The sequence below is a fragment of the Podarcis gaigeae genome (genome assembly GCF_964106915.1).
Source record: "Podarcis gaigeae genome assembly, chromosome: Z".
Taxonomy (NCBI): domain Eukaryota; kingdom Metazoa; phylum Chordata; class Lepidosauria; order Squamata; family Lacertidae; genus Podarcis; species Podarcis gaigeae.
Window position 1 is genome coordinate 38,041,262 of NC_139691.1, and position 14,582 is coordinate 38,055,843.

At 40.9% G+C, this 14,582-nt stretch overlaps 2 long non-coding RNA genes across 3 annotated transcripts in view; one reads left to right on the forward strand and one right to left on the reverse strand.

The window, feature by feature from the left end:
* LOC310837033 overlaps window positions 1–14,582 on the reverse strand; it is an 81,232-nt gene that overhangs the window by 49,789 nt on the left and 16,861 nt on the right. For both annotated transcript variants that reach the window (XR_014560354.1, XR_014560355.1), the window contains exons 2-3: window positions 2,210–2,293; window positions 427–596 (exon numbers count right to left, since the gene is read on the reverse strand). This is a non-coding gene — a long non-coding RNA (uncharacterized lncRNA). The remainder of the gene's footprint in view (window positions 1–426; window positions 597–2,209; window positions 2,294–14,582) is intronic.
* The window catches only part of LOC310837046, a 48,486-nt gene that overhangs the window by 5,655 nt on the left and 28,249 nt on the right, over window positions 1–14,582 (forward strand). The window lies entirely within an intron of this gene.

The window sequence follows — 14,582 nt, forward strand, 5'->3', positions numbered from 1 at the left end:
GACCGGTGGGCTGGATTAGGCCCCCAAAATGGACTTTGGACATGCCTGATAAGCGCACAAACAAGGTGTAGCGTGTGCACCATTTCATGTTTTACTGGAAAACTTTAGGTGACTGTTAACTGGTAGGCAGGGCCTTGGGGGCAAATCCCTCCTTGAATCTGACTTATGACTTCAGCAGTGAGACAACAGAGTGACAGTGTCATCATAATTTCACCATGGCAACCAGCTGCTTCATTTCCACTTCCTTGAAAGGCAGGTCATTGAGTATTTATTTTATTTATTTATTTTTGTATGAAATATTTATTAAGTTTTCCATAACTGAACACGTGACTACTTTCTTTCCCTAGGAATTGCATCCCTAGTATTGCATCCTCCCCCCCAGCCCCTCCCCAAAGGTTGCTGCACCCCAAGGCGTTTTGCACTCACCTGAACCCTTGCGGGGAAAGGAGCAGGGGACAATGGGAAGGGGCGTGGTGACCAGTCTGTTTAAACCACACCCCTTTTCCAACAGAAGCGGCAAGGGGGGGGGGTCAGTATCCAGACCCCCTTCTCTGCTTCTCTTGAATTCTTTGACTTTATGGGGACAAGCACAATTACTGGAAAGAGATTTTTGGTAAGACATGGCTCAAAGTAAAGCAATGGTCTGGCACTGAAGCCAGTTAGGCTGCTTTACACTGACATAATGCACACTTTAGAGAGTTCCAACAACAGTTTCCCTATTCTCATGAAGAAAAGATGCCCAAAGAGTTCAAATTATGCTTCTCCATAACAGGGTTGCGCATTGTTGGTTACATTTTGACAGCAATAATATGAAGATTTACAAAACATAAGAAAAGATCCCTGCCTGATCAGACTAGAGACCGATCTGGTTCAGCTTTCTGTTTCAACAACGGCCACCTAGATGCCTATGGGAAGCCCACAAGTTGGGCGTGAGCACAATAGTGCTCATTTCAATGCAGCCACTACATATGACTCCTCCACAGTATGTTAAAATTGTTACTAAAATCACCCCCTTACTGTACCTAAAGCAAATTTGTGGAGGTGCACTTGTAAGTTCTGTGGGAGCGATTCCATTATCAAAGGAATATATGTTCCTGAGTATGTTTGCCTGACTGAAAGGTGTCCTGGAAGTCTGATTTAGGCCTCTTACTTGTCTGGAGGATAGAGAAGGGTGAGTAAGCATGTGCAGAAATTAGCCACCAATACACATTAAGATCTATATTAGTAGTTCCACCCCCTTTGCCTCAGCCCCACCCATTACTGTACAGGCATTTATTTTGTGTTTTTATCTCTTTTTTATATGCTATGAACCACCCTGCGAACTACAGATGAATACAGGTACACAAATTTATTTGTTTATTTGTTTGTTTGTTTGTTTGGTGGCTGTTTGAAGACTGCCTGAAAGGGAATGTGGCCCTAGTTAAAAACCAAAATAATATCAGGAGCTACAGTTAAAACAGAGGCAAATGTGGTCATTCGCTTGAGTGAAATAATCAAGAAACTTCAAACAATACCCCCTCCCTCTGAAATATTTCCATCTGTGCACTCTCTCTCTCTCTCTCTCTCTCTCTCTCTCTCTCTCTCTCATATGCACACACAAAGAAAGAGAGAGCGAGAGAGATAGAAGGAAGGAAGGAAGGAAGGAAGGAAGGAAGGAAGGAAGGAAGGAAGGAAGGAAGGATCTACTCAGAAAGGTACCATCAAGCATATGAAAGCTCTGAGTAACATTCAGTTAATGGAGAAATAACTTCTCCCAGAAAGCAAAGACTTCTTCGCTGCTCTTATCCAAAACTAGCCAAGCCTCCCAGCAGCTGTTCTTGCTGCATTTGCAGTTTGCACATCTGATTCACACTCCCAGAAGGCAAGATACACTATTGATTAAAGATTAAAACATGATCTGGGGTTCTACTGGGCAAACTCGAAGAAACCCAGATGGAACTTTTTTTTTTTTGCTGGGAGATATGGGAATTTCAAGAGCAGATGTGACAAGAAACAGATTCTGCAAAGGCCTCCAGGTAATTCTAGCCTGTGTGTCATCGTCCCCCGCCCCCACATTTTTCACTGAGATCAACCCATTATGTGCAACCCTTTCAAAAACTCCACTTTTCTTCAACACACATGCACACAAATATTGAGACATTCCTAGACTTTCAAAAGGTATCTCTACTATTATGTCTAATATCTGGCTTCCTCTAATAGCAGACTATACCTTCAAATCACTCTTCAGGGACTTGCTTTCACTTAAGACTTGACATTCTCTTATTGCTTATTTCAGAAGCGGCTCAATTTAGACCTAGTAAGAAAAGCAGAACAGTTACTCACCATTGTGTTTTAGTCAAGTTCACAATAAGGGAAAGTGGCTTTCAGCAAAGCCACGATGCTGCCCAAAAGCATACATTTAGCTTTGAGTTAAGTCTCTCTCTCTCTCTCTCTTTGGCATCATTGAGTAAAAGAGATGAAATTATGAAAGAATTGTGTGCTAAGAGGTCCAATAATAACCATTCCATTATGGCTTTATATTCCTAATCAGCACCTTTTAAAAAAGCTTTTTATGGTTGTTGCAGTGGGGAGCAGAGAAAAGAGAAGATGCCCCCGAGAGATATTCAGGAAAACTAAGACCTTCCGTGTACCTCACTATCATGCTCTGCTTTGAGCTCTATTGCAATTATCTCTGTAAATCAGCTGGTAGCAGCTTTTGCCCGGCTCCTTCAAAGTGGCACTCTTTTTGCCTTCACTCTTATGTACCTTCATTTCCCCCTTCTGTGACATTGTCACATAGCCAGACCTCATTTTGCGACCTCCTTTGGAATTCTCTTTTTACTTCAACTCAGTTTTTACTTCAAACCATCATTCTTCTTGCCCCTGCTCTCAATTCACTTTGCTTTTTACACTGTGACATCATCACATGGCCCAAAGTTATTTCATGCGACAATGTCGTTGTTTCTACAAAGAGGATTGAAGTTAAAATTTTAAAATACGGTATGGAAGCATTTAGCTGAGAAAGCTGTAAACATTAGTGAACAGTCATGAAAGTGTACACTTTTTATTATTTTTGAAGAAACACTTTGCCCTCACCCAAGTCCATAAAAACTATTTTCCCCGCCCTACACTGAAAATGTTCCCCAGAAAATACTTTACAAGTTCGGACTAACTTGTTCCTGTGCAGCTGCTCAAACTCTGTGCTGAAATAATGTAAGAAAATGGTTTGACTTCACAATAATTTACTTAGGAGCATCCCAACATACTACACAGTGAGATCACCCATGTGGAGGCAGACCAATGGAAATGGCCATTTCTGTTATTTATTTATTGAATCATGACAACACTTCACCCTACAGAAAGCCCACCATTTATTGAAGGTTTTTTTTTCTCAAGGGTTGTGCTAAAATCACTGCAAATGACAAGGACATAAGTTACATTTCAGAGGTGGAATCCAATGAAGCACTCATTTGAGTCACAGAGTGGTAAACTGATCCTGCTAGTGAAAGGTTTTGCACAAGTAGAACGTCATTGTTGTGCACACACACACACACACACAAATGCATAAGCAGGTTGCTGGTTACCTTGTTGCACAATAGATTGTGCAATCTGTTGCTCAACAGGTTTCTGCTTGTGCGACCATTGCATTTGATTCCTCTGTTGTGCAACATTTAAACATCAAAATTTACCCATCACTAGCACAAGATCCCTTGCACTAGTAGACAATGTTGCATAAAGCCCACTTTGTAGAAAGGAGAGGATAAGTGATGTCATTATACACAATAATTACTCCAAAGCGCCACACCACTGGCTAGAGCAAGATGAATTATTCAGTATAATTTTTTCCCATTCTAGATAATGTGCAAATTTGCTTCAATAATATTCCTGGCATGTGTCAGGCTGTTATCATTGTTGTTGTGGAAAAATAAACACTGCCTATAAATACTTAAGTAGACAGTCCTTTTTACCCACCTTCATCTTTGAGTGAAAGGAAAATGACAGGAACCATCTTATATCCCAATCACACGGATAGTGGAGTATCATTACCAGCACATGGACTTCTTCACTACTACTGGAATTCTGTCATTAAGCAGAGGAAGAAGGATGGACAACAAAAAGAAATATTGCAATATGAAGGTGCTGGTGACAAGTTACCATAAATATTTCACTATAGATTCATATAGCCTTTTCAAGATAATCGGCTTTGAAGGCTCCTACTGGATCCAAAAAGAGAATATTTAAGTGTAGGCCTTGTTAAAAGACTTTTAAGAGGAATGAATAGTGTGCATGTGGATGGGGGAGACTGGGGCATATGCTCACACTGCTGGGTTTAACTGGAGAAGGAATGTCAGGCTGGCTGATTGAAAAAGCAAATGAAGTTTGGTTCTAAATATAAGGGTTGGGGAGCACACATTCCATGTTCTTTTGATACTGCATCATAACATTTTGAAATTACATTCTTTGAAGTCATTCAAGAGACTCATCAGATTACTTGCACTCTCTGATCAAAACTGATATTTTTGTGTCGTGTGTTCCAGGACCAGCAAAGGGAATTTAATACATTGGAGTGTTCTCATGTGTTAAAGTATATTTTGGACTTCTACCACTTTACCTGCTCGTCAGTGGCTACTAGTGATGATGACTATATTACCTTCGGTATCAGAGGCAGTGTCACTCTGAATACCAGTTGTAAAGGATCACAAGAGGGCTATTGTGCTCATGTCCTATATGTATACAGAAGTATACCTAGTGTCCCTTGCACCCTTCACAGGGAGCTGTATTGGTTGGGCTTCCACCAAGGAAAAAAAATATATATTTACTCCAATAGCCACATTACAAACTACTATATTTCATGCAACCCAAGTACTTGAAACATCTGGAGTAAGGGCAAGGCAAGAAAGAAGGGAATTTTTATTTATTTTTTTGCAAGCCTTTGTACCATGGTGCGAGACGGGAAGCTTCTCTCACAGTGCCAGCAGCAGCACATACTCTCCATTGTCTGAGATGTGGGGTTATTTTTGTTTGTGTGTGCGCACGTGTGTGCACACATACACACGCACGCACACACTGGGCCTCTGCCACCAGTGGTGTCCAGTTTCACCAACCCCTAGTTACACATCTGAATGTGAGATTCCCATGATTGAAGAAAGGATGCTGGGCTTTGCAGACTTTGGTCTGAGGTACCAGGGATCTTCTTATGTTCCTTTGCCTTTGCATTGATGATATCCCCATTGCTCTATATACCATGGGTAGAAAAACATGTGCTTCAACAGATGATGTGGGGCTCCACCTCTCATCAGCCCCAGCCAATGCTATCAAAGGCCATGGATTATAGGAGCGGTAGTCCAGCGGCCACATGGGTGTCCCATTTCTGCTCTACTGTACGTCATTACTGTGCTTATTGATGTCAAATGCAGATATATATTTTCAATTATAGTTGCTACATTTACTTCAATTATAGTTGTTACATTTACATTTTCCTTAACTGATCATCATGTTAGACTTCAGGTTTTCCTTTGGCTGCTTAAACAAATGTATGTTGGGAGGTGACTGGACAAGGTCCCATCCTTGTGTACTTTGGACAAGGTCTAGAAAGTATGAAGTGCCTATGCATCTTCTACTGATCTGAGGCTCAAACCTATGCATAGTGGACATACTGTGAGTTTCATCAGAATTCAAGATAACCACCAATTCAAGTGGCATGCATAGCAAGATCTGTGTGCTTCACATTCACTGAAATAATAGTGTACACTGGAAAGGCAGGTATAATTATGTTTTTAAAGGTTACTGAACAGCTTTGTGTGAAGTCATTCATAGGTCAGCCATGTCATGGAACCCATTATTAGCTGTCATTATTGCGTAAAGTAGGCTGAAGGAAGGTTTCTCAGGTAATTGCTAATGAGGGCATGTGTAATTTGTTCCACATTGTTTGATGAATGATGTACTGTAGTTTCCTGCTTAGTCTTCAGCCGTGGGAGGTTGTTTTAAAAAAAGGGACTCCTTTGAAAACCCTGCAACAATGGATTTTTGAGTTCTGTACATGAAAAGCATACATATTCAACTCAAATCAAGCTAATTTTCAAAGGAGAGTGCATTCCTGAGGATTGCCATGCTTAACCTCTATCTGAGGGCCCTAACTTTCCCCTGGGTAAATGGCCATACAGCCTAAATGTTGTTGTGCTTTATAGTGACAGACACACTAAACACAATCTCAAATTAACAAGAAGCTTGGTAAAACAAAGTACTGGAATCACGTCATGTCATGGATGTTCTCAAACATGCCTCCTTTTCTAAGGCAAGTTCAACCTTAGTTGCCTATGTATGCTTTTCATGCAAGCAGATCGATAGTCCATTGTGGCAGGTTTCCAACAAATGCATTTTAAAACTCCAGGTGATCTTGATGGTAAATGTATCATTGTGTTTCTTTGTTTTTGTTTTGCCCAGAAATATTTTGACAACTTACCCCAATGAAACACATTTGTTTGGAATTGGGATGCAGGAATACTGGCAGCCCAGGAAACTAGCAAGGATGCATACCAGAGGGCATGAATCCGTGGCACCAGGGCCTGAAGTCTACCAAACAGCTACCTTATTCCAAATTCGACCATTGGTTCATCAAGCTCAGTCTATACTGTGTCTGACTGGCAGAGACTCTCCAGCATTTCAGAGAGAGGACAATCCTAGCTCTACCTGGAGATGCCAGGGTTTGAATCTTCTGCACGCAAAGCTGATGCTCTATTAATATCTTACTATCCTTCCTCAATGTTGTTGGACTCCTCAGGTAGCACGGCCATCTGTCAGAAATGATGAGAATTGTTGTCCAAAAACATAGCCCTTTGATCTGCATCTCTGAGTAGCTCACTACAGGAAGTAGCAGAGTTCAAACCTGTAAGTTCCCCACTTGTAGCCCCAGCAGCTGCTAACAACAAGTGGTGGTCCTTTCTGACTACATACTCCAAGGTATACCCAGTGAATTGTTTCTGTTTCTATTTGTCTCATATCCTCACTGTCTGATCTTTGTGTATATCTTTTGGTGTACCTTCACCCATATCAATACTGTCATAATTTTATTTTTAAGTGAAATAAACTATAGCAACTTAACAGCTAAAATATTCCTGTTGTTTACCTTCCTGCCACAGCGGTACCTATTTATCTACTTGCACTGGCATGCTTTCAAGCTGCTAGGTTGGCAGGAGCTGGGGCAGAGCAACAGGAGCTCACCCAGTATAAATTCAGTATTCTCAGTAAGAATACTCTGGTACGATTACTTTTAGTAGTAATTAAGATATATCCGAAAGTGTCAGCATTTGCATTTGTGACTGGAAGAATGTTGTGGCATCAATATTTGATTTGTAAAGATGATTTTTCAGTCAATAGCCAATAGTATAATCTAATCTCAGTATAGATGGTACTATTGGCTATTGACTGAAAAATCATCTTTACAAATCAAACATTGATGCCACAACATTCTTCCAGTCACAAATGCAAATGCTGACACTTTCGGATATATCTTAATTACTACTAAAAGTAATCGTAGCAGTATGACTACTAGTCATGGCAAAGCATCTTACATGACTTATCAATAATAACAATCTGTCTGAAAACTGATGTTCAGATATCTCTTCTTAGAACTTGATATAGTGGACTGGAAAGACTTCAATATTCCTACAGCCACAAATAGAGAATATTTATACAGAAATAGCAACTTTCTAGTGCTTTACAACCTATCTCCGGGAATCTCCTAGACATCTGAAATCACAGGAAGTTTCTAACAGATAGTGAATATGGTTTAGAAATTTAAACTTGACATCCTAGATTCCAAGGTATTGACACTGATTCAACTTGTTACTCATGGCTCCCATTTTAAAAGGTGGTGGCTGAACTACAGGATGAATCCATATCATGCATGAGATGAAATAGGCTGATGCTTATGACATGCCACTATCTATGAAATGGTTAAAATGTCACAGAACATTTTTGAATAATTGGGATACAGGTTGAACTTTCACACTAGCAATTCCCAGGCTAAATTGATTTATTCATCCCTCCACCCCTTATTTTCGTGCCATTTCTACAGCATCTTTTAAATGAATGGTCTACAGCAACCTGTAAACATCAAACACAGCTCTATCCAACTTGCTGCAACAATATATTATTTCATTTTTGGTCAAGCCAAGTTAATGACGCCTTTCCATCATGATCATTTCATCCAGGTTGCACAGAATGAATTATAATGCATGCAGGCCTTAAGGCATTGCTTTTCGCAGCTTAAAGATTATACCACAGGATAATTTATTATTTCAGCTCTCTTTTGCTTATTTCTCTTCCCCTCCCCCAAAATTGAATGGGGACATCAATATGATGAATGTCTTGAATGGATCAGAAACTGTCCACATCACACATATTTTAAACAATGTGGGATGGAAATGCAAACAACTTACCTCTTCGACAATTAACAAGCAGTTCTTAAAAAGTAAAATGCAAAATAGTTTGCAATATCAGAGTATTTGAAGATGACTTATGCTTCTTATTGAAACCTGAGTCTATACATAATCTAATCTAATTTGTTAGACAACTTGGTTAAGACAATGCTTGACATTAACGTTCATGTTGAAAATATTAACTTATATTAAATTGCTGTTGACTTGTTGATAACCGAGGCTATGAAAACAAATCAATTAATGTAGTTCAATCTGGCATACCATATTTTTTCATGTATAAGATGCCCCCCCCATATAAGACACCCCCTATTTCTGGGGACTCCAAATTAAGAAAACACCCCTCAGCACTACCCATGTATAAGACGAGCCCCCATTTTAAACTTTTTTTTTGGTAAAAAAAAACCCTAGTCTTATACACAGGAAAATATGGTAATCACAATGAGGTGCAATAGATTTTATCAGAACCTTAATTCTGATAAACCTTAATTCAAACCAGGAAACCTCCATTCTTCAAAGGAGTCCACTGGCTGCTCTTGTTTCCTTTTCTCCAGAGGTGTTTCTCCTTAGGTGGCTCTCATATGGAGCTTGCACTCAGAAGGAAGCAATGGTGAAAATACATTGTAATTGGTATCTCAACAAGAAAAGACAGCAATGTGTGGACAAGGATGGAGGAATCTGTTAGTTTTGGGTTTTTCATTTCCCCAGTATTCAGTTCTCTCTATTTCCTTATCAGTTTGCATTTCAATTAATATGTGCAATTTCTCCGATATAATGCATTTTGCACACTAACTTTGCAAAAGTGCTTGTTTATTTACTTATTTAATAAATTTGTCTACCGCCTTTCAGCCAAAGATCACAGGGCAGTTCACAGCATAAAAATACAAAATGAAAAGTACGCATTGAAGCAAAAACAAAATAAACCATTAACCCCCACTCCCACAGACACATTTAAAGGTTAGAAATGTGTGGTTGATGATAAACATTTTTGCTTGGCAACTAAATATATGTAATGAAGGCACCAGGCAAGCCTCCATGGGGAGAGCCTTCCACAAGTGAGTAGCCACCATAGAAAAGGCCCATTCTCACTTTGTCATGCTCCAGATCTCTCATGGAGGAGGTGCATGAAGAAGAGCCTCAGATGATGATCGTAGGATCTGGGTCAGTTCATCTAAGAAGAAGCAGTCCTTGAGGTAATGAGGTCCTGAGCCATTTAAGATGTTATAGGTCAGCACCAGCAAAATGAATTGGGCCTGGAAACTTACTGGTAGTCAGTGTTTTGGGGCCAGGATTGGTGTAATATGCTCAAATCATCATGTCCCAGTGAGTAAGCTGGCTGCCAAATTCTATACCAGCTGGAGCTTCTGAACCATCTTTAGTGGCATCCCTATCTATAATACATCAAAGTAATCTAACCTAAGAGTTACAAGAGCATAAACAACAGAAATCAGGCTATCTCCAAAGCTGATGGAAGGCACTCCAAGCCAGTGAGGCCACATGAGCCTTGAGCAACTGCAAAGGATCCAGGAGTACCTCCAAGATGTGTAACCCTATCAAGAACAGGCAACCTCCCATTTTTATTTGCTTTTCATTTAAAAAGGGGACAGGAAGCACTGCCTTCATTTTAATTTTGGTCTTACAGTTTGGGCAGATCTGATTGGCTTTGCAAACTGTGATGTCATAACAGTGGCTAGATGAACCATTATTGGCTGGATCATATAGCTAACCACTGGATATGTGTGTGTGTGTGTGTGTGTGTGTGTGTGTGTGTGTAGTCAAAGCAACTGCTAAAAGCTGTAGTGAAGTGGAGCAAAATGGTATAAAAATGGCAATATGTTTGGGGATCTGAAACTCCCTTTTTCACTCTGGAAATATATGCCCACATAAATTCAACCCAGCCCTTAAAAATATTCAACATCACTTTAGGAGAGTATATTGTGCCTAGCACTGTTTTGTGAGACTCTTTTTTTGCGGCAATTCTAACTGCTGTGTGGATATATTTTTTGAAAGCTGAGCCCACATAAATGTAGTTTGTGAAAGTGGTAGTCTCCCCCCCCCCACCTCCAACTCCGCCACACACACAGCTGAGATATTCCTTCTTTATCACTGTGAGTGACATTTCTTTAGAAACTTCTCCCTTGGGGAATCATTGCAGGAAGTGCATTTTTCAGCCTATTGTAGAGTGTTTCGGGGGGGGGGGGGATATATAGAAATATTGCCGTGCTGGGTTGAAATGATGGGTTAGCTGTAACACAGTTTTCATTCTGTTAACCATATTGCAGAACAATGGGAGTTACATATTTTGGAATGTTGGGTCCTCTTTCCAATCCTAGTCTCTTACTCTTAAAAACAATGAGGCTGGAGAGGAGAGAGCAATAACTGCTGATGACCTGGTATAAATGATGCCTGGAGCACCCCCAATCTGTTCCTTTATGTCAGGGATGGAAAATCCATGGCACTCCAGATATTTCCTTGGAAAATGCTCCTGGCTTATCTCCTTGGTAGAGCACATCTAAATGCTGCAGATTTAATCATTGGCACCTATAGGTAGGGGTGGGAATTTCCAGTCATTGAAGGCCAGTGTGGGAACCTGTGGCTATTCACATATTGCTGGATTTCAACTCTCATCCAACCCAGCCACCATGACCAGTGGTCAGGGATGATGAGGATAACACATTGGCTGCCAGGAACGTGGCCCCCCAGGACGCAGCAGAAAGTCAGCCCCAGAAACTGAACTAAGCGAGCAACGGGCCGACTCTGCAGAGGAGAGCTGTCTGTCAGAGTTTAGAGAAGACAGCCCAACCCCCCTCCTTCCCATGGAAGACACTGCCAGCTCCCTGGGAGAGGAAGGGTTGGAAGTCAGCCAGAGCATTGCCAGGCAACCAGCAGATAAGCCAGAGTCAGGGGTTGTGTCTTCTGGGAGTGGGGAAGAGACAGGCCAGCAATTCAGTCCCCACACTAGGAGATTAGAGAAGCTCAGAGAGCAGTGGAAGGGAAGGAGAAGAAAGGTGAGACTTTGGCGTTCTTCCTTCTGGGGGAGGGAGGGACAACGAGTCAGATTGAACAACTACTGTTAATGAGAGCACCCTGTTCACCGTGCTCTGGGTGTGTTTTCCTTGTAAATAAACTTATATAAAAGTGCTGGAGAGTCCTTGCTGCTTATCAGGATGCTTGCCTGCCAGTGATTGTTGGATTGGTCACCTTTCCTTTATATGAAAGCTGTAATATACCAGGTCAGACTGTGTGTCCATTGAGTCCAGTACTCAGGTGGTTAGAGCATTCTGCTAATGCCAAGATTGCAGGTTCGATCCCCATATGGGATAGCTGCACATTCCAGCATTGCAGGGGATTGAACTCAGCATCCCTCTTAACTCTATGATTCTATGATTCTACTTGTGTCTTCCAGTTGTTGAGAAACCCCCATCCAAGACAGCCAGCAAGGATAGTTGATGGTCAATGACTGCCAATGGCTGGAGCGATACAGTTTCCCATCCCTGCATTATTTGTGTGGATGTTTACTCTCCATTGTATCCCACTCCTCGATTCTGTTTCAGCTTTCAACTAGAGGGGTTCTGTTCACATGTTACATTCAATGAGTGTACAATCTCTATATGTGTGTACACAAATAGTTGAGCAGTACACTGAAATGTTATCCAGTTTGTTTGGTTATTGCATTTGTATCCCACCCTTTTCTCCAAGGAACTTAAGGCGGTGTACATGGTTGTCCCATTCCTCATTTGAACCCCAGAATAGCCGAGTGATATAGGTTAGGCTGGGGTAGCGACTGGCTCAAGGTCTCACAGTGAACTTCATGGCTGAGTGGCTATTTGAACCCTTCTCTCTCAGGTACTAGTCCAACACTCTAACCTCCTCCCCACATTAGCTCTCATCATGTAACGTTCAAGGGATGTACAGTTGTTGATCTGTACAAATTAAGAAGCACACACTCTTTCAAATGAGCACTTTTAAAAGTGTGGAATCAGCTTATACTTTTGTCAGAATGACATGTGAAAAAGTATTGGCATAATTTCTAATATTAATCCGGGAACTGAAGTAAGTGCCATTTGGTGCAGTTTCCAGTTCCTTCATTTTATTTACACTTTCCAAAACAATATGTAAACCCAAACACAGCCATTCCTCCAAATTTGTACCTCTCCAGTTTTTACAATGCAATTGTTTGACCAGCTGTTGTTGTTGTTTGGGGTAAGTGTGCATATATATGTGCATATATTAGTGAAAATATACAGAAATGCATTATACAGTATATTGGGGAAATTGCTTTGGAGAAGCAAAATTGCATACAAATATTTGGTAGATTGGTAGAAATTCCCGCAAAAATGCTGATGTGCAAACGTAGGAAACTGAACTTAGAATTGGGGGTGGGGAGAAACTGAAAGAAACCAAAATTAACAGATCTGACCTTCCCTATTCCCACCCATACATGTACAGTAGTGAAATATCTCCCCCTAGAAATAATAATAATAAAGCAACCTGGATGTGGGCCTCGATATGACCCTTCCTCACTGGGATAGCAGTGGGAATGCTCTGTTGCTCATTGAGCACGGTCCATCTCTTACGTGTTTTGTTTTTGTTACCCCACAAATGTCTCCTTATCTGCCTCTATTGGTTCCTCTGCTCCCAGCCCTCCCAGTCTGTTAAGAGGAGGGTCAACAAAGAGCAGAAAGGATGGATGGATGAATCAATCAATCAATCAATCAATCAATCAATCATGCCAGCGTTAAAAATCTTTGATTCTTCTTGGAACATGCCTCTTTATAGCCTGGCCCTTGGTGTGAAGAAGATCAGAGCATCATAAAAATACAGCATCACTTTTGGGTAGTGTAAATTATTGCTGTTGCTAGAATAATCCTCAAATTATTCAGTGCCTTAAAGTTTTATGCCCTTTATACACGTCGCCGTGTTTATTTGATCAATTATTTTTTATCCTGTTTGGGATTTCTTTATGAAAAAGAATAAAAGATGTGAAGCTGATATGTGATGTCAAGCTTTTTTGTTTTTTTTATCAGCATGTCCAAACAATTTTATATTGGTGATTTTTTTTTTTTAGATCAAAGGATGCCAAGTTATTTCTTACTTGTTTGATTTGAAAAATCTGACCAAGAATAACAGTGCATCACAGAAGAATAACTAGAAGAGAGCAAAGAGGGAAATTAGATGCTTGTTCTAACATGTATTGAATGATTTATTTCAACAGGAGGATTTGTATCATCATCATCATCATCATCATCAATTCATTTATTTACTGCATTCCCCCCTCCTTTTGACCTCACTGTTTACCACCCGTGTGTGTGTGTGTGTGTGTGTGTGTCATTTCCACACTTAGCATTTAAAATGGTATTGTCAGGGACTGGGCAAAGGAGGAATGGTGGAGACCGTCTCCCCATCATGACCCTTCCAGGAAGGAGGAAGAGGAAGACAGTATAGATTTACAACAGGGGTTTGAGGGAGGTCGCAGCTCAGAGGCAGGTGAGGGGGGAAGCTGGGAAATCATGGGAGAGCTGAAACAACACCCAGCTGACATGTTGTCATTAGAAATCACTCCAGAGCCTCCATTTCCCAGAACCCAGCAAGCCTTAAAAGTAGGAGAGGAAAGAGCTTGAAGACAGAGGGCACGTAGCAGCACCCGTAGAAGAGGTGATGAGAATGACGAATGAGAAAGTGAGAGAGACGGGGTGGAGATTCACTTGGGAGAATACCATTATCCAAGAGGATGGGTTCTATAGCCTCCCTCTGTAAAGACTGAAATAAAAAAGATGGTAAGAAACTTTTCCTTGTCTTTATTCTTTCCTGGGCAACCAGCCACTGACAGCATCCTGGCAGGTATGTAGTTCCTGGTTTTTCGGATATGTTTGGCATGCTGCCACAGAGTGTTATCATTATTTAGCTAGTATTCCAGAATAATGTAATAAAAGAAAAACCCCTGCTTTTTCTTATACTATAAAAATAAATAAAAATCCAGCTTTTTCAGAAGACCCAGAATGGATCCTCAATGTTTTCATATGTTGGGCATGTATACAACCATCATACTAGTGTGTGTGTGTTTTTTGGGGGGGGCGAGATTGGGGTTGGTGGACGTGGCTTGGGATACATCTGTTTCATGCCTGTGAGCTGTCAGTTTGTGAGCTCAGTTCAGAGGAGAGATGT